Raw genomic sequence first — 27,931 nt, forward strand, 5'->3', positions numbered from 1 at the left:
TTTTGAAGTTGGATAGGTCTCCAAATTTCTCCCATCCTCCGGGTTAGTGATGAAAAAAATAATATCATCGGCGTAAGCCGTCGTTGAGAGCGTAGCGCTCTCAATTTTAAGTCCCTGTATGCCAGGGTCTAATCTAACTTTTTGGAGAAAGGGCTCCAGGGCCAGTATAAAGAGTGTGGGAGAGAGGGGACACCCCTGCCTAGTGCCATTTCCTATTTCAAAGGGAGGGGAGAGTGAGCCGTTGATCTTAAGTCTCGCATGGGGTGTAGCATAGAGCGAGATGATCGCTTCCACGAAATTGGGGGGAATGTTAAAGTGCAGCAGGACTTGCTTCATGTATAACCAATTAACTCGATCAAACGCCTTTTCGGCGTCAGTGCCTACTAAGGCGAGTGATATGTTTTGCTTTTGGGCAAATCTGGCTGCGTGCAAGAGTCTAAGACAGCTGTCTCTCCCCTCCCTCCCCTGTACAAAGCCCGTCTGCTCCAGATTAATCAAGGTGCTGGTAAATTTTTCTAAACGTTTTGTCAAAATTTTGGCCCACAGCTTCATGTCGAAGTTGATCAGGGAGATGGGGCGGTAGCTTCCGCAAGCTTCGGGGTCTTTGTTTTCCTTATGCACAAGGGTAATATGCGCTTCTTGCGCTTGTCTAGGCAGGGGGGTCCCGCTCAGGAGAGCATTGTATAGCTCGACTAGTCTGGGAATGAGGGAGGTACCCAGGGCCTTATAGTAAATAAGGGGGAAGCCATCTGGTCCCGGGCTTTTGCCCGGGGGAGATGAGTTTATGAGGTCCTGTATCTCTTGCGGGGTAATTGGAAATAGGAGGGAAGTAGTCGCCTCATCAGGGATTTTAGGGAGGTTTAGCTCTTTAAGGAAGAGGTCGATTTGATTTTTTAAGACCGATCTCTCTGCAGAAGTAGGCGGATCTTTGAGATTGTATAGGCGGTGGTAGAAGGACTGAAATTCTTTAGCAATATCAGGGGTGGATGTGACTCTTGGGCCTATAGGGGGTTTAATTGCTTTTATGAGGTTCCTTGTTTGGGCTTTTTTAATCAGGGATGACGTGAATTTGCTACCCTTGTTGCCCTGGGCATACGAGATATGTCTAAGGTAGAGATGTTTTTTGTTGTACCTAACCTCTAGCAGAAGTTTGAGATCGGACCGGAGGGAAGTGAGTTTTTCTGCGGCTGCTACACTCTGTGAAAGCTTGGTGAAGCGCTCTAATTTTGCGATTTGAGCAAGTTTCTCGTCAATATCTTTCTGTTGTTTTTTTTTTTTTTCGCTTACGAGCCTGCAGAGATCAAAAGCCCCCTCATGTAGGCCTTGTGGGCCTCCCACACCATCGGGACTGAGATATCTGCTGAGGAGTTGAGATGGAAGTATTCCTCCAATGCTTTGTTAAGCTGGGACCTATCCTCCGCTGAATCGAGGAGGGTGGGATTAAGTCTCCACCTCCATTCACGGGGAAGAGACCCTGGGAGATTGAGTGACAGGTGAACTGGGGCATGATCCGACAGGGCAATGGCATCTATTGAAACTTTTTTTGTGTGTTGTAGGAGGGAGGAGGATATAAAAATCCAAGCGCTGGAAGGAGGAGTGGACCTGCGAAAAAAAGGTATAGTCCTTGGAGGACGGGTTAGAATACCTCCATGCGTCAATGATCTCAAGTTGCGCAAAGTACCTACACAGTTTGCTTAATTTTTTTTGTGATATCTGGGACTTTCCTGATGATGAATCTACAGGGGGGGAGATGGTGAGATTTAAGTCCCCTCCTAAAATGACTTGGCCCGATGCAAAGATTTTAAGTGTTTCCAATTGTTTTATGAGCCATTCTATTTGGTCCTTGTTAGGGGCATAGAGATTGGCAAGGGTTACTTTAGTTTCGTTTAGGTATCCTCTCAAAAATAGAACTCTGCCCTCCTCATCTGCGTAGCGGGCCTCACAAGTAAACTTCAGAGACCTGTGGATCAGAGTGGACACTCCCTTTGATGCGGAGGAGGGGTGGGAGCTATGGAACGCCATCGGGAACTGACCCCCCGGTAGAGCTAAGCATCTGTCCCCTTTAAAGTGGGTCTCCTGTAAAAACACCACCCCCGAACCATACCTTTTTAGCAGAAGAGCCACATGGTGCCTTTTGTTGGGAGAGTTCAGTCCATTGGTGTTGAAGGTAGTAAATAGTAGAGGTTTTGTCATCGCGGGCCCGTAGGAGCGGTCAGTGGTATCCTAGAGGAATAGTAGAAAAGGGAGACAAGTTTGTGTGAGTAAGATCTTAGTGATTCAAGCCTATGCCTCTGGCTCCCGGAGGGGCTTGTGAGCGAGGGGGGACGGAGGGGGAGTGCAGAGAGACAAAGGAAAAAACACCGGGTAAACACAAAAGGGAAGAACAAATACTAACAGATATGTCGCAAACCACGACACAGAAATTGAAAATTGAGTCAGCGGGTCCCAGTATTGTAGACCCCGCTGAGGGAGGGGATTGGGGGCGAGTTGGGTCTACCTTACCAGAAGGATCACCAACTACACAAATAACAGCCTGATCAGGTAGGCACCCCCTGGAATCCAGTACTAGTGGCAAATGCCGAGGGCATTTGTGCGCTGTGGGGAGAAAAGAACTCAACAATGCAGTAACTTGAATAGAGCACAGATAACAGGAATAACATAATCCAGCACTCTAGTCGGAACGTATGAAGGCATTAACAAACGGTACTTCAGGACGTAATAAAACGTGAAGAGCGTCTGTTGATGGACGGAATAGAAAATAGAGTGTCTCTCTCCTTCTCAACCGTCAGGATCAGCAGGAAAGTCCTTTGTTTTTGTTTTTTTTGCCTCTGGGTGATTTGGAACTGCCCGCTGGCTGCCAAACCTCTGGCGGGGCTAATTTAGGGAGCTTAGGAAACTCCGGTAAGGGGATCCAGCTTGGTAAATCCATCGGGTCCATCTCGAGGTGTTCCCAGGAGTCACTAAGGTCGGCAGGGGTACGGATCAGTAATATGCGGCCCTTGTAGAAGATATTAATACCAAAGGGAAAGAGCCACGCGTAGCGGATGTCCCTTGCTCTGAGGACTTCCAACAACGGGCGCATGGCTCGCCTTTTTGCAAGGGTTGTGGGTGAAAGATCTTGAAAGATCTGTACCAGAGAGTCACCATAAGAGAGGTCTTTATGTTGTCTGGCAGCTTTAAGGACAGCGGACGTATCCTGAAAGGTAAGGAGCCTGCAGATGACGTCCCTGGGGGGCTCTGTGGGGGGGGGGGAGGGGTCTAAGAGCCCGGTGGATGCGCTCCACAGAAATCGTCGCTGCTCTCTCTTGACCGAGTAATTGAGCGAATATTTCCGCGGCAACTTTAGGCAGAGCTTCTGCCGCCCAGGATTCTGACAGTCCTTTAAAGCGGACATTACATCTCCGATTTCTATTCTCCAGGTCTTCCTGGAGAATGAGGGCTTTGTTTAAATTAGCGTGTTGTTCCTTTAAAACGGCAGCCATAGCCAGAGCATGGGATGTGATTGAGGTAGATGCAGCTTCCAGCTCCTCCACCCTGCTGCCCATCTGTCTTATATCCTCTTTTATTTCAGACAGTTCACTTATCAGAGGGCGCAGGGCAGTGGACAGGAGCTCCTTCATAAACCCCCGAGACACAGCTGCAGAGTCCTCTTCATCAGAGGATGTGTCACCCTCCCCCTCCTTACTGTGTGCAGCAGTAGCCTCCGGAGCCGGTGCCATCTTGCTGGGGGGGTGCGGAGAGCGGGAGCTCCGTTCTTTGAGGAAGCGCTGCATCCCTGTCTGGCTTTTTGCTGTCCTCGGCGTGCTGGTGAGTTCCCCTCCTCTTTCCTTCATTTGTTTAGGCATTTTGCCGCTGTGGTTGCGTCTGAGGGATCCCTGAAGCTGCCGTTCTGTGGGAGCTCCGGTCCTAAACGGCCATTTTACTTCCCAGTCAGGCTCCGCCCCCCATATTTCCAACAATCTGAACAAAAATGCAGGTTTTCCCCTGTGTGAATTCTCTGATGTTTAACAAGATCCCCTTTATGGGTATTTCTCGTGTGCAACACAAATATCACCTCTCACTCGTGTGAATTTTCTGATGATCAACAAGGGATGATTTCTGAGCAAAACGTTTCCCACATTCTGAACATGAAAATAACTTCTCTCCTGTGTGAATACTCTGATGAATAACAAGATGTGATTTTCTGGTAAAGAATTTCCCACATTCTGAACATGAAAATGACTTCTCTCCTGTGTGAATTCTCTGATGATCAACAAGATGTGATTTTGTGGTAAAGCATTTCCCACATTCTGAACATGAAAATGGCTTCTCTCCTGTGTGAATTCTCAGATGATTAACAAGGGATGATTTCTGAGCAAAACATTTCCCACATTCTGAACATGAAAATGACTTCTCTCCTGTGTGAATTCTCTGATGATCAACAAGATGTGATTTTCTGGTAAAACATTTCCCACATTCTGAACATGAAAATGACTTCTCTCCTGTGTGAAATCGCTGATGATCAACAAGATGTGATTTTCTGGTAAAACATTTCCCACATTCTGAACATGAAAATGACTTCTCTCCTGTGTGAATTCTCTGATGATTAACAAGGGATGATTTCTGAGCAAAACATTTCCCACATTCTGAACATGAAAATGGCTTCTCTCCTGTGTGAATTCTCTGATGATCAACAAGATGTGATTTTCTGGTAAAACATTTCCCACATTCTGAACATGAAAATGACTTCTCTCCTGTGTGAATTCTCTGATGATCAACAAGATGTGATTTTCTGGTAAAACATTTCCCACATTCTGAACATGAAAATGACTTCTCTCCTGTGTGAATTCTCTGATGATAAACAAGACCTGATTTCTGGGTAAAACATTTCCCACAGACAAAACAAGAAAATGGCTTCTCTCCTGTGAATTCTCTGATGTCTAACAAGATATGATTTTGGGGTATAGCATTTGCTACATTCTGAACATGAATATGACTTCTTCCCTGTGACAACTGTTTCTTCTTTAACATCTCTTCTGTAAATGTTATGTTGCTCACTAGTCTGTGATGAATCAGAAGATGGAACCTCTATAAAAGGATCAGATGACAGATGTTTGCTGGGAAGGGCTGAGGGTACATCTGGGATAATGGCAGGCTCTTCGTGTGTATCTTGTATGTTACCATCATCTTCCACTGTAAAACCTGAAGATATCAAATGTTCCTCTAAGCTCCTGATGTCGTCATCTGCCAAGAATAAAACAGATTTTAACATTACAATTATATCAATATTTTATAAAAATTTCTATATAAAATATTCATACAAATTGTGAAAAAGACAAGTTACAAAAACCCTGTGCTCTTTTATGCATGAGGTTTTACTTACTTGAATAAGGGGTTTGCAGACATTAGCGAACCTCCTCAAGAATCCAGGTTAGCCTCTAAATTATCACCCGTTCCTCCAGGTTTTTTTTTGGAGAGTCGGTACCTTCTGGTGTTTATTCCATTAGCGTAGGACAATAGATACACTACAGGAGATGCAACGCGAGTCGGAGGGCTTACTGACTAATCTGCCACCTTTCATGAGCATATGACACAGAGACATGATAAAAGTATCAGGTACTTCTTAGAACTGGGGCGACCGGAAGTGTGTACGTGCGTGCATCCAGAAGAAAGTAGCTGCTGAGTTATATCCCAGTACACGCTTAACCGGAAGCAGAGGTAAATTTCTAGACGCAGTTTTGTGCGCATGCTCGGCTTGCACATGCTCTTTATACAGATTAAGTATACTTAATAACAAACGAGTGCCACATTTTATATTATTTCTCCAGAACCCCCATACTTTTATTTTTTACACACAAATCTGCAAAATTTTAACCCCTTAGTGACGGCCCCATCGGAATTCTACGTCCTCACTAAGTGGGCTTTAATCCTAGAGGACGTAGAAACATGCGTCCTCTTAGGATTAATATCCTCTTAGCTGAGGACGTGTCAGCTTCATGTTGTCGGTGCCCACAGGTAGCCGACAGCATGGAGCTGTCATCTTGGGCTGCGGGCAGTCCCCAGGGCAATGTAAATCGGCGCTATCCAATGGATACCCATCCCAACCAGCCCCCGTAATTACCCCTGTCTTCGAAAATACCACACAGTTCACATTATTACATACATACATTCGTTTTCATATATCTATATATGAACCAATCACAGCGCAGCTTTTTTATTTTACCTCAGTGGTATAATATATAACAACCAATCGCAGCGCAGCTTACATGTTACCTCAGCTTTATTTATTTTCAAAACTCTTTATTCAAGAAGCCAACAAGATAAGTACAGCATTACTGTTTGTTTCACCAATGTTTTCCCTCGCAGGGGCTGTTATAGATTGTTCCACATATTTCTTAAACTGGTATAATTATCTCTGACTTGTACTTATTTCTTCTTCAATTGCAATTAACTTAACTAACTGATAATCTATGTCTATTCATACATTTTATCCTTTAAACCAATAAACCTTAACTACATTTAGCTTTGGTCGTCACTCGTTTCTACTCCAAGTCCCAGTTGATGTTTTTAGGTCGACTGGAGGACGTATCGGAATCCCGGTATATCTATCATGTTTATCCATGGTTCCCAGGTCTCCCCGTATTTTTCTAGTGTGTCCGTCCCTATTGCATGTAATCTTTCATATAGTGCAATCCGAGAGACCCTTTCCATAACCTCCTGAAAGGACAAAGTTCTCTGCTTCCATCTGGAGGCGATATGAATTCTTGCCGCCATACAAATCACCTGGATCAGCTTATGTGCCCGGTATCTGACACCCGGTTGTCGGTCGCCGAGAAGGAGTACTGTTGGAGACCTGTGCAGGGGGCCTATAAATAGTCTCTGTATGAGCCTATGAACCTGTGTCCATAGCCTCTTCACTACTGGGCATGTCCACCAAACATGGACTTGGGTGCCTACCTCCGCACAGCCCCTGAAGCAGAGGGGTGAGACTGATTGATAAATTTGGTGTAATCTACTCGGTACCAGGTGGGTTCGGTGGAGGATCTTTATGGATGTCTCCATCAAGGACACCTGTTGGCTCCCCCTTGCAATTGTCTCGCAACACTGCCTCCATCTTTCCGGCGCCATGTCTATATTTAGATCCTTTTCCCATTTTTCCATGTATGGTAATCTTCCCTCCCCATCTGGTGTGTTCAGAATATTATAGATCAGGGCCAGGGAGCCCTTTCTCATTGGGTCCCTCAGACACATTCTCTCAAATGTAGTCAAGTCCGGGAAGGTCTGTGGAAGTTGGAGTGAGTTCAGAAAGTGGTAGACTTGATTAATTCTGAAGTTTTCCGCTATGGGGGGATTGAATTTAGCTTTAAATTGGCTTATCGTCAGTAGCCTTGAATTTTCTACCAGGTGGTTTACGTTTGTAACTTCATTTATTTTCCACCATTGAAAATGCACTAGATCTTTGCTGGGGGGGGGAACTTTTCGCTTGTTATTATTGGTATTAGTCTGGATGGGCTAGTTGACAGTTTATGCTTGTGTCTAGTCACTCTCCAGATCCGCATTGAGTGGTATGAAAGAGGGCTTAACTCCCAGAGATTTGCCTTTATAGTACCTCTGGTCCAGGTCAGTTCCCTGGGGGTGTAGGGGTGTAGTTTAGCTTCCTCCATGCTGACCCAGAGAGGAGCTTTTGCTCCCCCGAGGGTTTCAATCCACTGTGCTAGTCTCGCCGCTGTATAATATTTCTTTAAGTTAGGGACCGAGAGTCCTCCCCGACTCTTGTGGTGGTACATGATTTTATTCTTTATTCTATGCCGCTTGTTGGCCCATATAAACTTGAAAATGCATTTCTGGAAATTGTTTAGTACCTCATTCGGGATGGGGATAGGGAGGGTTCGGAATAAGTATAGTATTCGTGGCAGAGTATTCATCTTTATCGCGTGTATCCTGCCTATCCATGAGAGCATTGGGTCATCCCATTTATCTAATTCCGCGGTTAATTTTTTTATTAGGGGGGGTAGTTGCATTTGTATAATGTGGAAAGTGAGGGGGTCAGGTTGATTCCCAGATATGGGATGTATTGGAGTTGATGTTTGAAGCCAAAGTTTAAATCTATTAATTTAATTAGTGGTGCAGGTGTGTTTATATGGGATATGTCGCTTTTATCCGCATTTACTTTTAATCCCGTCAGACTTGCCCATTTATCCAGTAGGTTCATTAAATTGGGTAGCGATATTAGGGGTTGGGTAACTGTAAGCAGCATGTCATCTGCAAACATGCTCAGTTTATATTCCTTGCTTCCGAGGGCTACTCCTCTTATGTTAGGGTTCTTTCTTATGGCGATTGCTAATGGCTCCATGGCGAGTGCAAAAAGAGCCGGAGAGAGCGGGCATCCCTGGCGGGTGCCTCGCTTAATTGGGATTGGGGTTTCTTTGGTGGATGGTAATTTAAGTAGGGTGGTTGGTAGGGAGTATAGGGATTTTATTGCTTGTAGGAATTCTCCCTCAAAGCCCATCCGTTCCAGCAGTTTAAAGAGATAGTCCCAGGATAGGGAATCAAAAGCCTTCTCAATGTCTAGCGCTAGAAGGGAAAGCTGGCTGTTGTTCCTCTGGGCTTGGTCTATGATATTTAGAACCTTTCGGATGTTGTCTGGTGCTTGTCTCTGCGGGATGAAACCTACCTGGTCCTTATGTACTAATTTTGGGAGGAATTGGTTTAGTCGTTTAGCTAATATACTAGTGAAAATGTTGTAGTCCAAGTTTAGGAGCGATATTGGCCTGTAATTTTTCAGGGACAACGGGTCTTTATTTGCTTTGGGTATTACTGTGAGGTTAGAGTTCAGGAATTCTTTTGGTGGGGTTTGGCCTTCCATTATAGTTTGGAGCATTTCTCTTAGGGGCCCACTTAATGTGTCTTTATATTTTTTATAATATATGGCCGTAAGACCGTCAGGGCCTGGGGCTTTCCCCGGTTTTAAGTTATCTATGGCTTCCTCTATTTCTTCGTTAGAGATGGCGATGTTTAGTACGTCCCTCTGCTCATTAGAGATAGTGGGGATTGGAAGTGCCTCCAGAAATTCGTTCCTTTGGCTTTCGCTTCCTCCTTTATGCTCCTGGTAGAGGGAGGTGTAGAAATTGGCAAATATGTCGTAAATTTTTTCCGGGTTTCTTGTTGTATTTCTATGGGGGGTGTAAAGTTTGAATACGGAGTTGAGTCTCTGAGTATCCCGCAGTTTTGCAGCGAGCAATCTGTCTGGTTTATTGGCGAATTTGTAATATTTGTATTTAGTCCATTGTAGTGCCCTCTCTACTCTCTCAGATAGCAGGGTGTTTAGTTGTAGTTTGATGTCTCTTATTTCTTTTGCGGTTGCTCGTGAGGGATTGCGTTGGTTGAGGTCTTCCAAGAGGAACAACCTTCTCTCCAGCGCTTGGAAAGCCTTTGATTTTTCTTTCCTCTTCTGAGAGGAAAGCTGAATTAGTTGGCCTCGAATGTATGCTTTGTGGGATAGCCAGACCCACTGCGGCTTGGCTTCTGGGCCCTTATTGAGGTCAAAGAATTCCGCGATTTGGCTTGTGATTTTATTTGAGCTACTTGGGTCTTTCACTAGTGTCTCGTTTAGCCTCCATCTATAGGTGTTTTTTGCTATTTTCCCCAGGTCTATTTCGCACATTACCAGGTCGTGGTCCGACCAAGCACATGGGAGATGTCTGGTGGTCGTGAGTTGGGATAGGAGCGATGTTGAGGTCAAGACGTAGTCAAGTCTTGAATATGTCTGGTTGGGCGCGGAATAAAAGGTGTACCCCCTATCCCTGCCTCGTATCTCTCTCCAGGAGTCCGCTAGTCTGTGTTGTTCTAGTTTGTTTTCCCACTCTTTTCTCTGTTTGGCGGAGAATCTGTCTGGATTGTTACTTGACCTGTCTAGTGTCCCGTGAAAAGGGAAGTTAAAGTCCCCAGCCCACAGTACCCTGTGATGTGGAAATCGTGCTAACTGATTTGCTACTCTTTTCATCGTGGGCCAGGGGTTCTCAGATGGGGAATACATATTGACTGTCAGTAAAGGTTGCTCTTGTAGTAATCCCCATGTGAGACAGTATCTGCCCTCCTGATCACTCTCCGATTGGATCTCCTGAAGGGGGAACGAGTTGTGCAAAAGTGTCAATACACCTCTGTGTTTTTTACTAGCTGCGGCTGAGAAGCTTCTGGTGTTATTCCGATCAATGTATCTAGGGGCCGAATTGTGGGAGAAATGCGTCTCCTGTATACATATTATTTCTGGTCTGTGCTTAGCGTATGTAATGAGGGCCTTTCTCCTTTTGGCTGGGGAGTTAAATCCTCTTACATTATGTGAGATTATGCATACCATTTGTTGGCCTGGTCTAGGCTCGCTAAGGTGTTTTCATCGGGGGTTTTCCCTCTGTACCTCTGTAGTCCTCCAGTCCGAGCTATTTTCTGAGTGACGACCTGTAGTCTGAAATCAATATCATTAACATACAAACTTTCAAACAAAGCAACTTTTTCCCATTGACTTTGGGGAGTCAATGGCATACAACTCAACTTACGATTACTTAGGGTCCTCAGACCCTTTTGGACAGAGAGTGGATTTACTTCACCCTGCGGCGATTCGTCCATCTCTGCAGAACTCAACAACTAGTAACCCACCATTGGGCCTAGGCATCATATTAAATAACTGGCAATACAACTCAAAACATTAATATATCCATTTCGTTTCCCCATCGTGTGAGGGCGATCTCCCTTGTTTACTCTCCCCGAAGCCATCCCCGACCCACCCCCGAAAATCTCTCGGTCCTGGGGTCTTCTATCTTTAACGTTTATCTTTAAACTTTTTCGGGGTTTCATCCCACGTCCCCCCCACTGGGAGTCAGGAGTGGCAACGGGGAGAGACCCAGGTAACTACTATACTTCGCCTTCCCCAGAGTCAGGGTTGGTGGGGCCCGTTGCTTCTTGAAGCGCGGTCTCGGGGTCTCGGCCTGTCTTGTCTCAGGTGTGAAGTACGCCAGGAGCGTCTGGGACACGGGCGCACTCTCCCATCCTCCTGTGCTCTCTCGGCTGGGATCTGCGCTCTTTCCAGAGCCTCATAGGCTTCGTCTAGAGTTTTCGCTGTATACGATCTACCCTGATTTTGGAAAATGATTGCAAAAGGGAATGCCCCTTTGCATCTTATGTTGGCCAAAATTAGGGCTTGGGTGATTGGCCGGAAGGCTCTCCGTTTTGCCAATGTTGAGGGGGCGATGTCCGCATAAAGTTGGACTGTGGGAGACATCCCTGGGAGTGGAGCTAGGTCTCTTGCTGCTGTCAGGAGCTGGTCTCTCACCTCGCTATAATGTAGCTTGAGCACCACATCTCTGGGCAGCTCAGGATTCGGGGGCTTGGCCAGCGCCCTATGGATTCGATCGATTCTAAGAGACGCCTGGTCGATCTGGGGCAAAAGTGCGGAGAAGAGGTTTATCGCCGTTTCTTTCAGGGCTGTAATTGACTCTGGTAGGCCTCTTATTCTAATGTTCGATCGTCGGGATCTGTTTTCGAGATCCTCGAATTTGGCCTCCAACTGATCGTATTTGGTCTCCAGGTCGGTTATGTAGCTGCGATCCGTTTCTAGAGCGTCGATTATATCATCTGTTTTCTTTTCTAATTCGTCAGTCCTCTGCCCCAGATCTCGAATCTGCTCAGTGAAATCTTTCACTGCTGCGGAGAGTTCTGTTCTGAAGATGTTTGTCATTTTTTCTGTCATTTTTTCTAGCAGCTTGGGGAGGTCTGAGATGTCTTGTCTGGTCTCCATCGCATCTTCCTCTGCGTCGGCTTCTGAGGGGGTTCTGGATGTAGTGGGGGTGGGTGAGTCCGTATGCGGCTGAGATGTGAACATGTTCATTATAGTGCCTTTGGATGGGGTTTTCGCTGATTTACCTTTGGGTTTGGTCATGCTTCTTAGCTGGTTGGATGGTTACACCAAAGCATGCTGCTGTGTTTTGAGCTGAAGATCTTACAGCATGATGCGGGTGGCCCGGTGGAGCAGAGGCTAGGGGTTCATTATCCCGTACGGCTAGCTCTGCTTAAGCGTTGAGTGGGAACTTGTAGCTGTGCAGGAGATTGGTGCCCACACTTTTGCGGATGTAGGAGGGCTGGGACCCGGTGATATATGGGCACCGACAGTCTGCTGTGGGTTGTTTGCAGTCGCCCCTTGAATTTTGTTTGCCAGGGGGGGCAGGGGGTCCCCTGTGTTGGCAGGTTGGCGTTGAGGGCCCCCAGTTGTATGTGGGCTGCTGAAGTTATAGCTGCCTTTCCTTTGGTGGCGAGTGGGGTCCTTGGGTTTCACCTGCTGGGCTTCACTGTGTCCCTTACAGGCCTCCCTATGAGTCCTGCTGCAGCTTTCTCCTGTGGAGTTGTCTACCTCAGCTTTATAATATACTAGCTTACCCGTCGCGCGTTGCTGCAAAGACAGACAGACATACATTCGTTTTTATATATCTAGATAACCAATCACAGCGCAGCTTTTTTAGGTTACCTCAGTGGTATAATATATAACAACCAATCACAGCGCAGCTTTCATGTTACCTCAGCTTTATAATATATAACACCCAATCACAGGGCAGCTTATATGTTACCTCAGCAGTATAAAATATAACAACCAATCACAGTGCAGCTTTCATGTTACGTCAGCAGTAAGAGAAATAACAACCAATCACAGTGCAACTTTTATTCTGCCTCAGCAATATAAAAAATAGCAACGAATCACAGCGCAGCATTCATTTTACCTCAGCGGTATAATATATAGCAACCAATCACAGCACAGCTTTTATTTTACCTCAGCATTCTCAATATCCAGGAATTGTCTTGTGATACGTTCGGCGGATGCATCATTTTGTAGTTGAACACGCATCCCGTTGCTCGTAATGCCTTTTGATTTTGTGCTTGAGATGGAAATCAAACGATCTTTGTCTGGGGGGGCATAACTGTCGACGACGCTCGCACGCGTGCGCGCCACCTGTCGTAGGATAGATGTAATATGCCAGTAATCTTCCCAGGAGTGTACTCAACAACATCCCATTAACTTTTCCTATTTATGACATAATCAATGCTCGTGCCAAATTTCAAGTTTCTATTACATTGGGAAGCGAGAAAATTCGATTCCGTACATAAAATTTTGACGCCAATTGTTTTGTGCTTAAAATTGAATAATCGAGTTGGGACCCATTAACTTTTCCTATTTATGACATAATCAATGCTCGTGCCAAATTTCAAGTTTCTATGACATTGGGAAGCAAGAAAATTAGATTCCGTAGGTAAAATTTGGAAGCCAATTCTTTTGCGCTTAGAATTAAATAATCGAGTTGGGACCCAGTAACTTTTCCTATTTATGACATAATCAATCCTCGTGCCAAATTTCAAGTTTCTATGACATTGGGAAGCGAGAAAATTAGATTCCGTACGTAAAATTTGGACGCCAATTTTTTTCGCCTAGAATTGAATAATCGAGTTGCGACCCATTAACTTTTCCTATTTATGACATAATCAATGCTCGTGTCAAATTTCGAGTTTCTATTACATTGGGAAGCGAGAGAATTCGATTCCGTACGTAAAATTTGGACGCTAATTCTTTTGCGCATAGAATTGAATAATCGAGTTGGGACCGATTAGCTTTTCCTATTTATGACATATTCAATGCCCGTGCCAAATTTCAAGTTTCTATGTGAGAAAATTACATTCCGTACGCAAAATTTGGATGCTAATTCTTTTGCGCATAGAATTGAATAATCGAGTTGGGAGCCATTAGCTTTTCCTATTTATGACATAATCAATGCTCGTGCAAAATTTCACGTTTCTATGACACCGGAAAGCGAGAAAAATTAGATTCTGTACGTAAAATTTGGACGCTAATTCTTTGGCACATAGAATTGAATAATCGAGTTGGGACCGATTAGCGTTTCCTATTTATGACATATTCAATGCCCGTGCCAAATTTCATGTTTCTATTACATTGAGAAGCGAGAGAATTCGATTCCGTACGTAAAATTTGGATGCTAATTCTTTTGCGCATAGAATTAAATAATCGAGTTGGGACCGATTAGCGTTTCCTATTTATGACATACTAGCGTACCCGTCGCGCGTTGCTGCGAAGACAGACATACATACATACTTCGTTTTTATATATCTAGATGATGGCAGCAGCGACCACTGAGATTTTGTAGGCCGCTGCTTCCCCCTTGCAGGCTGAATAAAATAGCCGTTGTGTGGAACATCCAATTTATCCGGCTGCTGTGGCTTCTTGGGAAGATAGCCTAGTACATGTTTGCCCACTTCCAACTCCAATGGAGACTGACTGTAAATGGCTGGCGTGCTCTAGTATTTATGGTTCCAAGCTGTACGTGTCATTGCATACAGTCTATCTATCTATCTATCTATCTATCTATCTATCTATCTATCTATCTATCTATCTATCTATCTATGACATCAGGAAATGAGAGAATTAGATTTTGTAGGCCGCTGCTTCCCCCTTGCGGGCTGAATAAAATAGCCGTTGGGTGGAACATACAATTTATCCGGCTGCTGTGGCTTCTTAGGAAGATATCCTAGTACTTGTTTACCCACTTCCAACTCCAATGGTAATTGGCTGGCGTGCTCTAGTGGTTCCAAGCTGTACGTGTCATAATAGAGCCTTAATGACATCACAATGCAGCTTTATAGAACATGTTGGGGCATGTTCAAGGGCGTCCGATGTTGATGACATCAGTGATGACATCACAATAGCAGGTGGCTTACTTATTCGATCTACATGGGGGGGTGGTAACTTTCGACGACGCTCGCGCGCGCGCCATTTATCGTAGGATAGTTGTACTATGCCTATAATCTTCCCAGGAGTGTACTCAACAACTTCCCAAAGTTTCATGGCGATCGGATGAATGGTGTAGTAGCGCATAAAGGACAAACACACAGACAGACAGACATACATTCAATTTTATATATATAGATTCAATGCCCGTGCCAAAGTTCACGTTTCTATGACATTGGGAAGCGAGAAAATTACATTCTGTATGTAAAATTTGGATGCTAATTCTTTTGCGCATAGAATTGAATATTCGAGTTGGGACCCATTAGCTTTTCCTATTTATGACATATTCAATGCACGTGCCAAATTTTAAGTTTCTATGACATTGGGATGTGAGAGATACGTGGGGGGGGGGGCGTAACTGACGACGACGCACGCATGCGCGTCATTTATCGTAGCATAAATGTACTATGCCTATAATCTTCACAGGAGTGCACTTAACAACTTCCCAAAGTTTCATGGCGATCGGATGAATGGTGTAGTAGCGCATAAAGGACAAACAGACAGACACACAGGCAGACATACACTCAACTTTATATATATAGACAAGTGAGCAGTGGGGCCAGGAATTCATTCAGTTGTGCACTGCAATCCAACAGGTGCTCCTTCCATTACAGGCCTTGCCATGTGTCCTGTAAGTAGATTAGGGCCACAATGGGTATGTTTCTGAACACGGGACAAACGGGGGGATCCATTTTGGGGTTAAAGTGTTCATTCCTATGTACACTGTACAAAAAAAAAACTGTTTTTAAACTGACAAAATTGCCAAAAAAATGAAAATCACAAATTTTTTCCTTTTGCTTTGCTTGAATTCATTCAAAAACTGTGGCGTCAAAATGGGCAGTAAACCCCTAGATACATTTGTTAAGGGGTCTAGTTTTTAAAATGGGGTCATTTGTGGGGGTTCTCTTTGGGTTTGGCCGCTCAAGAGCTCTACAAAAGTGCTATGGGGCCTAAAACGCCTTCAAGGAAAATTTATGTTCTGAAAGACACTGACTACTCCTTCCATTTTGGGCCCCGTTGTGCATCCAGACAGATTAGGGCCACAATGGGTATATTTCTGAAGACGGGTGAAACAGGAGTATCCATTTTGGGGGGTCAATCCTCATTTTCATGGGCACTATAGGAAAAAATTTATTTAAAATGACATATTTGCAAAAATATTAAATTTTATTTTTTCTCCTCTAAATTTAATTAATTTCTGAAAAAAGACTGTGGGGTCAAAATACACACGACCCCCCTAAGTGGATACATTAAGGGGTGTCGTTTTTAAAATAGGGTCATTTAGGAGGGTATCTATCATTGTGACATCTATGAGCCGCTGCAAACTTGGCTTGGTGCAGGAAAACAAAGTGTTCCTCAAAATGCTGAAAATTAATGTTAAATTTGTACGTCATCTAAATGGTTAAAAAAAACAAAAACACAAGTTTTTCAAATGTGCATTCAGAATAAAGTAAACAGATGGAAATATATATCCTATCAAAAATTTGTACAGTATGTTTGCACATATTACAGTTGAAATTTTTTTTCCAGTATTGATACTTTTAATAAACATACACGAATTAAATCGGTCTATTTTTGCAACGTAAATTAAGTACAACATGTGGCGAAAGAACAATGTCAGAATCACTTGGATATGCAAAACCTTCACTGAGTTATGCTATGTTGAACGACATGTCAGATTTCCAAAATCTGGGGGGGCGGAGCCTGACCGCTGCGCTGTATGGCCGACTGAGTGCAGAGCTCCGGCGGCAAGACACCCAAAGAGGCTCACAGCAGCGAGCTGAAGCGCCGATATGAGGAGAGTCGGGAAGGAGAGGGGACCGGAACACACAGGGACCCCGCGGGCGAGCAGGGGACAGGCCGATATGCAGCGCTACTTAAAAGAAAAGAGTTCCCGCTCACCGCTATTCCCTGCCAAGATGGCGCCGGCACAGACCTCCGCAGCAGCTCACAGTAAGGAGGGGGAGGAGGGGGCTATCTCGGACAGCGAAGATGGAGAGGCTGTTTCAAGAGGCTTTATGAAAGACCTCATTATGAAAGCTTTACATCCCATCATGTCTGAATTGGGTGAAATTAAGGAGGACATCAGGCACCTGGGAAGGCGGGTAGAAGACCTGGAGACCTCCACCTCCCCCTTAACTACCCATGCCACCGAAATGGCACAGATCCTGCAGGAGCACCATAACCATATTAATAGAGCCCTATTGATGCAGGAGGACTTAGAAAATAGAAGCAGGAGGTGTAATATACGCATCAAAGGGCTACCGGAATCGTGGGCCACGGACTGCCTCTCTAAAGTGGCAAAAGAAATTTTTTCAACTTTACTTGGCCCAGAGGGAGTCGCCCCCATCACGATAGAACGGATACATAGGGCCCTCAGACCCCTCCCGGCGAACACAGAGCCTCCAAGAGACGTGATTTGCAAATTGTTGTCCTTTCAGGACGCATTCGCGATACTGAGGGCCACTAGAAGCTACAGAGATTTAAAATATTCAGAAGTACCCCTGCAGATATTCCAGGACCTTACCCCCACTACCTTGGCCAAGCGCCGCCTCCTCCGGCCACTCCTGGACGTACTCAAGGATAGAGGAATCAAATACGCCTGGCTATTTCCGTTTTGTCCGGGCATTTCGCATAAAGGCCGTAGGTTCAATGTCAGTGATCCGGGGGATCTGTCGGCGTGCTGGCAGTTCTTAGACATAGAGCCGGTAGACCTTCCGTGCTGGTTCCCGCTCCCGGAGCTGACAAAATTGCCTGAGCTCCCTTCCCCGGCGGCATGGAATACGGCCGGACCTGCAAAGTCGCCCAGGAGCAAGAAAAAGAAAAGCCGTGATACCACTCCAGCAGGAGACTGAATCTCTTTATACACACAGTCTGGCTTGTTGATCTCCTGCGGAACTCCCAGTAGGGAGTTGAAGGCTTGACTTTTTATATATCAGAGCGTTTTGGAACAGAGGCTGGACTTGGTCTGAGTCCTGAAACTTACACGCTGTGTCCCCGGCCGACCCGCAAGGAGCTCCCCGTTGGCCTTGCTGGACTAACTGATGGTTTCTCCTCCTCTCCGTAATTGGCTGAGGGCTTCTGATGCCCTTCTCCTGACTCACTTATGTTATCTCTTTCGTGTTTGATATTCTGTTTCTTAACTAGATCCTCTAGGGTGTCTGTCAGGGCAGGCTTCGTGCAACTCGGTACCTCTGCCTGGTATTGATTCCATACCAGTTTCCCACCTTTAGTGGGTTATACCGCCTTGCACACCACCCCTACTGACTGTCCTAGGACTAATTGGTCTTTTTCATAACTATTCTATATATTTAGTTGCTGTGTTACCCCTCTCCTGTGTGTCTTCCTTCCAACCTGGGCGTCTGCCCTCTCCCTATATCTATCCTCCTCATTCCCGATATCCTGTATAGCAAATATAGTTCTACTGATATACCAGTCTTTCTATTCTTTAGGTCTCCTCTGTGACACGCCATGCCTCCGCCTCTCCGACCAGCCGCAGACGATAGACTCCGCCTCTCCTCCTTTAATGTGAGAGGGCTCAACTCTCCCTTCAAGCGGCATAATGTAGCCCAACTACTACGAAAATACGGCACAAAAATCGCCTTCCTTCAAGAAACTCACTACAAGAGGGGTAGGTGCTTAGCCTTACCGGGCAAATTGTTCTCGCAGGGCTTCCACAACCCACACCCAACATCAGCTTCCAAGGGGGTCTCCATCCTGTTTCATAGGTCCATTCCCTTCACATGCGAAGCGCAACACATGGATGGAGAGGGCAGGGTCATCTACCTGAGAGGGCACATTAACAACTTTAAGATCACCTTGGCCAACCTATACACACCAAACGCTAATCAGGTCTCGTGGCTGGTCGGGCAACTGGAGACTCTCAGGGAGTTTGCGGTGGGCCCCATTATATTGGGCGGAGATCTTAACCTCACAATGAATCCTCTGTTAGAGTCATCTGTGTGACGTTCTCAGATCTCTCAAACCAAACTGAGGCGATTGCACCGCTCTCTGAGATGGGATTGGTCGATGCGTGGCGCCAGTGCTTTCCCTCCGTTAAGTTATAACTTCTTTTCTCAGGTACACGCCTCATTTCAGAGGCTAGACTATATTCTCATTGCTTCAAAGCTTCTACCTTTTCTGGCTGATTCATCCATCGCCGCTACTACCATCTCTGACCACGCCCCATTGCACGTAGATTTAAAACCTCTATGCAACACACCCCGGGAGTGGAGATGGCGACTGAACCCTTCCCTGTTAGACTCTGAGGAAGATAAGACGGCACTCGCAAAACAACTAGACAAATTCTTTAAGCTCAATACAGGAGGGGACCAGTCGCCGGCCATAGTGTGGGAAACGCACAAAGCATTCATTAGAGGCCTACTGATAGCACTGGGCGCCTGGAAGAAAAAGAGCCAACAGAAAGAAATAGACGATTTATTAAAGCAAATCGCAATGTTAGAATACTCCACCAAACTCTCACTATGCAAAGAGAACCTAACTAAACTGATCACCCTTAGAAAAGACTTAAAATTATGCCTGAAATCAAGATTCAATAAAAGATGCATCCACCTTAAACATCTAGTTTTTGTACAAGGTAATAGGGGCAGTAAATATATGTCAGCGATGATCAAAAAAGCCCACACTAAGAATCAGATTAACGCAATAAAAACCTGGACAGGAGCGAAAGTCACGTCCTCCCCCAACATTGCGGCGGAATTTCAGCAATTTTATTCCCAATTATATAATCTGCGCCCCCAGAGGGATCGAGACGACATCGCAAAAGCCAGCGGCCAGATAGCAGAGTTCTTAAAAAAGCTCTATCTCCCATGTCTAGAGACAGAATCAGCCGAGGAACTCTTGGTCCCGGCGACGGAGGCGATCGGGGTCATCGACTCTTCCCCCCCAGGGAGGAGTCCCGGCCCGGATGGCCTCTCTCTCATATATTATAAATCTTTTCGCTCCACTTTAATTCCGCACCTAACGGAAACATTTAATTACCTTCTGAAAGGTGGTCCTCTTCCAAAGCAGGCCCAAGAGGCTCATACTACTTTAATACACAAAGAGGGCAAGGACCCGGAGATGTGCGGTAGCTACAGGCCCATTTCTTTGATAAACCTCGATGTTAAGTTATGGGCCAAACTACTTGCCAAGCGTATGGAGAAACACATCCCGCACCTGGTTGATAGGGAGCAGGCGGGCTTCGTGAAGGGAAGGGAGGGGAGGGACAATTGCATGCGTATCCTACATGCAATGCATTATGCGAATGTAAAAGGAATCCCACTAGCCCTAGTAAGCACCGATGCCGAAAAGGCTTTCGACAGAGTCGATTGGATATATATGAGATCTGTCCTCCTCCACTTCAACTTCCCTTCCCCCCTTTGTCGGGGCCATCTTCTCTCTATATGCGGAGCCCTACGCTAGGTTAAAAATAAATAATATTCTGTCTCCCCCATTTAAGATAAAAAATGGCACGCGTCAGGGGTGCCCATTATCCCCTACTCTGTTTATACTGGCCCTGGAACCCCTACTCCAGAGTGTCAGGTTGGACTGGGAGATACGGGGACTGAAGGCTGGGGGGCGTACGCTTTCTGCGACAGCCTTCGCAGACGACATCATCTTTTTAATCACTAACCCAGAGAGAGGCTTACCTAAACTGATTGCAAGCTTAGAATATTTTGGGACCCTTTCAAACTTTAAGATCAACTTTAACAAATCAACCGCACTGAACGTGTCTATCCCGGGAGCTAGATGCGGGAACTTTGTGTCGGGATCCCCGTTCTCCTAGTCCAGCACGGCAATAGAGTTTTTGGGAGTAAGACTGACAAGGAAGGTCGGCGATCTCTATGCAGCAAACTTCCCACCACTGTTAGCTAAAATCAAAACCTTGTTACAAAACTACGATGTCCCCTACATTTCCTGGTTTGGGAGGAAAAATCTAATAAAAAACCTACATATTCCCTATAATCCTATACCATATCAGATCCCTCCCGATCCAACTACCATCCAGCTTCTTCAGCACCCTGCGTTCGCTGTTCATAAAGTTCATCTGGAGACAGAAGAGTCCCAGGCTGGCTTACAGCTTGATGATGAGAAGGAGGGAGGAAGGAGGAATAGGAATGCCCAATATTCATGATTTTTACATAACCGCCCACATTAGCTACTGGTCGAGACTAACTTCCCCCTCAGGCGACCCCCTACTATATCAGATGACTAACAAAATGTACAGAGCCTCAGTAATGGGAAACTTGTGGTTCCCCAAGAGAGCTATATATAGAAACAGAAAATTCAATCCCCTGTTAAGGGGACCCTGCGAGGCGTGGGACTTACGGGGGGGAGACGTTGGCTCCAACGCCCTCTCCGATTACCCCTCTGAGTTCTCTACCCGCCCTTATGGGACTACCGCCGGACCCTTGCACAAATAAACTTTGGCTGAAATTCGGAAGCAAGCCTCTTGGTGAGCTTCTGTCCTTGAAACACTTGAACCCTAAAGAGGTGGTGGAGACCCTGTTGCCCGGCCAGCCACTGACCTTTCTCCAACGAGCACAGGTGGAGGGAGTGATTGGAGACTTCACCAGGAAATTTGTCTCCACGAGACCCCTCACAACCTTTGAGAGAGCTGTGAAAGAGAATAGGCCACACGGCAGGAGGATTGCCTTCATCCGCAAACACTGCTGCCCTTCTCTATCAGACACTAAACCAGCGTTTCTTTTCTCATGGGAAAAAGAGCTACATATCACTCTGACATCTCATGAGACCCAGCTAATCTTAAAACTCGCGTATGGGCTTTCTTCTTGCATCATCATGCAGGAAGCTCATTATAAGCTTCTTGCCAGATGGTGTAGAACCCCACAGTGGCTCTCTGATCATAAACTCGCACCCTGCAACAAATGTTGGAGATGCGAAGGAGATACAGGCACCTTCTTACACATTTGGTGGAGCTGCCCAGCCCTGAACATCATTTGGCAAGGGATAACAGTGTCCCTCCAAAAAAATAGCCCTGAGCTTCATACTCACCCCTGAGGTGTTGTTTTTGTGGAGGCCCTCGAGAAACTTTAATCCCCTGAAACAAAAATTGCTAGCACATGCGATTGATGCTGCCAAGGCACTTATTCCTCTTATGTGGCTACAAAAAACCCCTCCTCTCTTGAGCCAATGGAAGGACAGAATGGATCAGACCTTCAATCTGGAGGAACTCTCTGAATGGTCTAAAGGCTCTCATGGAAAATTCTGGGAGATTTGGGGCCCATGGAGTGTCATACGCACTATGATAAGTTCTTGAGGCTTCAGAGGTGGGTAACTGAGGCGCATCGGCGGTGTCTGAGAGACGGAGAGAGGCTTCGGGAGAGGCTTAGGGATCTAGGGCGTTGCCCACCCCGAGATCCTTCACCCCTCCCCACAACAGGCACTTTATCAGGATATCTTCCCCACTTTCCCGAACCCCCCCCCCCCCCTTTTCCCTGTCTTCCCCCGTCTGTCAATGTTTGTTACCTCTTTCCTTTTTGGTTGTGTCATGCCATACCAGAAGTGCCTCACCTGATTAGGTTACCGTCCTATTTTCTATAATAGTCCCAGGCACGTTTATTTAATGTTTGACCTATGGCCACGACACTATGTTTACTGTACTAATATGTGTTCAAAAATGTTATAAAAACCTGGATTTGAAAAAAAAAAAAAAAAAGATTTCCAAAATCTGTCTCCGTCACTAAAGAGTTAATGAACAATCTAATGTATAAAAGAAGTGTTTTAAATAGAAGGGGTACCCAGGGGTACTGGTGAGTTCAGCTATGCTAAGAGTGCAACAACAAAACCAGTTAGAGAATCCACAACAGAAACCTGGGAAAACTGAGGAGCAGAACTCCAAAACATTGTTCTGAATCCACATTAATACTCAACATCCTCACCTGAGGAACATCCTATCGAAACATTGGGGGATCCTACAAGGTGACCCCTTTCTATCTGACAATATCCCCAGTCGACCTCAAGTGGTACTCGAAGAAATAAAACTGAAAAATATGCTGGCACCCTCTCACCAACCCAAATGGAAGATCCTAACTCATATTCCAAGTACATCCATGTGTTTGCGGAGGGGGGGAGTGAGGGGCATATACGACGCTTTTGGATGTGGCAAATAAAATTGTAAATGCTGCCAGAATATTTGCCACAGCAGGAAGGAGATATTTATACAAGACTAGCTGATATACCCGGCTTCGGCCGAGTTAATTTGGTACTTGTGTTTATCTGGTGTTCACACGGAAAATCTTATGAAGTTGTGGTTACTTTAGAGATAGCAGAAAAACATATGTTCACCATTTTGCATAGTTCTCTGCGTTACCCAGGAAACACCACGAGGAGGCAAGCATGCGACGTTTCCTTTATATAAAATGACATCAGGAAGTGAGAGAATTAGATTACGTACCTAAAATTTGGACGCTAATTCTTTTGCGCTTAGAACTGAATAATCGACTTGGGACCCATTAACTTTTCATATTTAAGACACAATCAATGCTTGTGCCAAATTTCACGTTTCTATGACACCGGAAAGTGAGAAAATTACATTCCGTACGTAAAATTTGGATGCTAATTCTTTTGCGCATAGAATTGAACAATCGAGTTGGGACCCATTAGCTTTTCCTATTTATGACATAATCAATGCTCCTGCCAAATTTCGAGTTTCTATGACACCGGGAAGTGAGAGAATTAGATTCCGTACGTAAAATTTGGACGCTAATTCTTTTGCACATAGAATTGAATAATCGAGTTGGGACCCATTAGCTTTTCCTATTTATGACATAATCAATGCTCGTGCCAAATTTCACGTTTCTATGACACCGGGAAGTGAGAGAATTAGATTCCGTACGTAAAATTTGGACGCTAATTCTTTTGCACATAGAATTGAATAATCGAGTTGGGACCCATTAGCTTTTCCTATTTATGACATATTCAATGGACGTGCCAAATTTTAAGTTTCTATGACATTGGGAAGTGAGAGATTTAGATTATGTACGTTAAATTTCGACGCTAATTCTTTTGCGCTAGAATTGAATAATCAAGTTGGGACCCATTAACTTTTCCTATTTTGGAGATAATCTATGCTTGTGCCAAAATTCATGTTCCTACGACATCGGGAAGTTGGAGAACTTTTGGCGAGTCAGTCAGTCAGTCAGTCAGTCAGTCAGTGAGGGCTTTCGTCTTTATATATATAGATGTGAATAAAAGTTATATTCTACAATATCTTTTAAACTATGGATCAATCTGTATTACTTACCTCCATGAGTGTCCATGCGGCCTGAAATATGTGGGCCGAACAATAAACGCATTACAGACTTGAGTGAACAATCACCGTATGAATATTAATAGCAAAAAAACTATTTCACGTAACACCACTGACCAAAGAAAAATATTAGGTGTCTTTGTACCGATGGACAAAAAATACATTTACAAACAAACTGAAAAAGTTGCAACCCACCACCACCACCCCACCATGCTGTATATGCCGCCGGGACATTGCAAGAACGGGGGCGAAGAGGGAAAATTTAACATTGTTGTGGGGTCTGGCTGAGGGAAAGCTCCAAGGCAGCGTTTTTAGAGAAGTTCCAACAATATCCGTTTCTAGCTTAATCCATTGTTTAGACTTCCCGTGGAAGTGCCAGTCGAACGATCTAAGAAGGATAGAGGCTTAAAGGGGTTGTCTCGCGAAATCAAGTGGGTTTATACACTTCTGTATGGCCATATTAATGCACTTTGTAATATACATCGTGCATTAAATATGAGCCATACGGAAGTTATTCACTTACCTGCTTCGTTGCTAGCGTCCCCGTCGCCATGGTTCCGTCTAACTTCGGTGTCTTCTTGCTTTTTTAGACGCGCTTGCGCTGTGCGGTCTTCTCCCTTCGGCTCCGCTCGGCAGCATCGGCCATCATCGGCGTTTTGGCTCCGCCCCCTTGCACGCATCATCACGTAGCTCCGCCTCCACCACGTGCCGATTCCAGCCAATCAGGAGGCTGGAACCGGCACGTGTCATGGGGCGGAGCTATGCGATGACGCGTACAAGGGGGCGGAGCCAAAACGCCGATGATGGCCGATGCTGCCGAGCGGAGCCGAAGGGAGAAGACCGCACAGCGCAAGCGCGTCTAAAAAAGTAAGAAGACACCGAAGTTAGACGGAACCATGGTGACGGGGACGCTAGCAACGGAGCAGGTAAGTGAATAACTTCTGTATGGCTCATATTTAATGCACGATGTATATTACAAAGTGCATTAATATGGCCATACAGAAGTGTATAAACCCACTTCATTTCGCGAGACAACCCCTTTAAGGCCAGAAAGCCCCGCCCCTCCTGTGGGTTTAGGTTTTGAGAGGGTTCGGTAGCTGATGTGTAAAAGCAGATTGTAGGCATTTTAAAAAATTCACGGGGGGCTGAATAGGCAGAGTCTGGAATAAGTACAACAAGCGAGGGACGACGTCCATCCTTAGCACATTTATTACACCAAAACGGGAGATATTTTTTGTCGTAGTTATTCAAGCTCAGATATGTAAAAATATTAAATAGTTAAAGGGGTTTTCCCATTAACTGCAGGTACAATAATTTGTGGAGCGCCTAGTCTACTGATAACATCCTAATGGGACAATTACTTCACCCAATAAACTTACTTTTTATCTTCCACATTGTAGTCTGTGTTCTGCACTGATTTCCTCCCATGCGGTGATGGTAATTTCCTACCTCCAGGGGGCGCTCATACAGCTTGTAAGATTACAGAGCGCAGGAGCCAAACGAGCGGTGGATAAGAGCTGCTGACGCCCCTGCTGTAAACTGCCCTGTACTGCGCTGCAACTACACAGTCTGCTGATCATGTGCTGCTGACCGGAGAATAAAGACGCCTTTACAAGCCCGGTACCGCCATTATCAGTGGGCACAGATATGTTTGTAGCCATTCACTAACCCAGCTGACTGTTACTTGTACTATGATGTGGGAAGTTCCTACTGAGCATGCCCAGTCCTTCTGGTTCCAGCAGCAGAGGAGAGGGACATGATTTGGCGCAGCAGGATGCCCGAGAATACGCCAAGTTAAAAGCCGAAATCCTTGCTCGCCTGGGAGTCAGCACGGCACTCAGAGCACAGCGGGTGCATACTTGGAAGTATTCTCCGGAGAAGCCACCCCGGTCTCAAATGTTTGACCTGCTTCATCTGGCTCAAAAATGGCTACAGCCAGAGACCTCATCACCTGCCCAGATTGTCGAAAAGGTGGTGATGGACTGATTTGTGCAGTCCCTGTCTAGGCCCATGCAGCGTTGGGTTGTCCAAGGAGATCTCACGAATGCAGATGAATTGGTGGGCCTTGTAGAGAGATATCTCACAGCGGAGGAGGCGCTTCCCACTGCAAGAGCTGGATCTCGTGGTGTCAACCCGGGGTTGAATGCCCGGAGGAAGGAATCCCGGGTCAGCATGGAGGAGAAGCCACAGAATCCGCGGCGAGCGATGCTCGTCAGGAGGAGTCAAGTCACCCCGCTGCGGTGCTGGGAGTGCCAGGAGCCAGGGCATATTGCAGCCCACTGTCCAGTGAAAACAGAGCCCATGGACTGTACATATGGTCGGCGATGTTCGTGCTTTGCACATCCGGTATGCAGTGCGACGCCGGCCAAGGACCCACAGCCCCAGAAGTGCCAGGTAACAGTGAACGGGGTCAAGGTGTCAGCCTTGCTCGACTCAGGGAGCTTGGCCACGCTGATCAAGGCCTCCTTTCCCCATGTATTACTCCAGGGGAAAAAACTGGGGGTTATTTGCATACATGGTGACACAAAAGGGTACCCAGTTGCCCAGGTATCCATAGACACTGACTCTGGAGTGTGTGCACACAAGGTTGGGGTGGTGAAAAATTTGATCCACCCGGTTATCCTTGGGAGAGACGTCCCCCTCTTCTGGAACTTATGGACTAATTTGTTACCGCAGGGTAACCAGGACAATGGAGTCCCTAATGACGAGTTGCCTTTTGCAGGGGTAACTGAGGACGAGGAGCCGTCAGAACCTCAGATGATTGATCTTGAGTTGGCACCGGATAATTTTGGATCTGCCCAGATTAATGACCAGACTTTGAAATATGCGTTTGAGAATGTGTCTGTTATAAATGGTGCACCGCAGAGTACAGGGGCAGCAAAGAGCTTCCCTCACTTCGCCGTTAAAAACGAGTTGTTGTACAGAGTTGCCAAAATTAGAGATGAGGTAGTGGAGCAGCTTCTAGTACCTGATTTCTATAGACACACAGTCTTACATTTGGCACATATTAGGGGGCCACTTGGGGGCTGAAAAAACGCAGGAGCGCATCTTGCAGAGATTCTACTGGCCAGGCTGCTACAAGGAAATAGCAGAGTTTTGCCAATCCTGTCCCACCTGCCTGGTGACCGCTCCTGCTCCACATTTTAAGAGCCCATTGGTCCCGTTACATATAATTTAAGTGCCATTTGAACGGGTTGCCATGGACCTTGTAGGGCCTTTGGTAAAGTTGGCAAGGGGTCACCGGTTTATTTTGGTAGTAGTTGACTACGCAACCAGGTACCCAGAAGCAGTTCCACTGAGGAATACTTCCTCCAAAAGTAGTGGAAAAGAATTGTTTTATATATTTTCCAGAGTGGGTATACCAAAAGAAATACTAACGGACCAGGGGACTCCATTTATGTCCAAAGTGATGCAGGAACTCTGCAAACTGCTGAAAATTAAGCAGTTACGTACCTCTGTCTATCATCCCCAGACCGACGGGTTGGTAGAGAGGTTTAATAAAACCCTAAAAAGTATGTTGAAAAGGGTGGTAGAGAAGGATGGACGAGACTAGGACTGTCTGCTTCCCTACCTGCTCTTCTCCATCCGAGAGGTCCCACAAGCATTCACAGGCCGTTTGAGTTGTTATATGCGCGACAACACCGTGGATTACTTGATATTGCCAAAGAAATGTGGGAGGCCGAGGGTACTCCGCATAGAAGTGTGGTGGAACATGTGGCCCAGATGCAAGACAGAATGTCTAAAGTCATGTTCCTGGTGAGAGAGCACCTCCTCAGGGCTCAGGAAAGCCAAGCCCGTGTGTATAATAGAGCGACAAAGGTCAGGCAATTCAGCCCGGG

General features: G+C 45.8%; 1 pseudogene; it reads right to left on the reverse strand.

Annotated features, from left to right (window-relative positions):
* Window positions 1-1,312: 1,312 nt before the first annotated feature.
* The window catches only part of LOC136624416 (gastrula zinc finger protein XlCGF57.1-like), a 30,501-nt pseudogene continuing 3,882 nt past the window's right edge, over window positions 1,313-27,931 (reverse strand).

The sequence above is a fragment of the Eleutherodactylus coqui genome, chromosome 4, assembly GCF_035609145.1.
Source record: "Eleutherodactylus coqui strain aEleCoq1 chromosome 4, aEleCoq1.hap1, whole genome shotgun sequence".
Classification (NCBI taxonomy): Eukaryota; Metazoa; Chordata; class Amphibia; order Anura; family Eleutherodactylidae; genus Eleutherodactylus; species Eleutherodactylus coqui.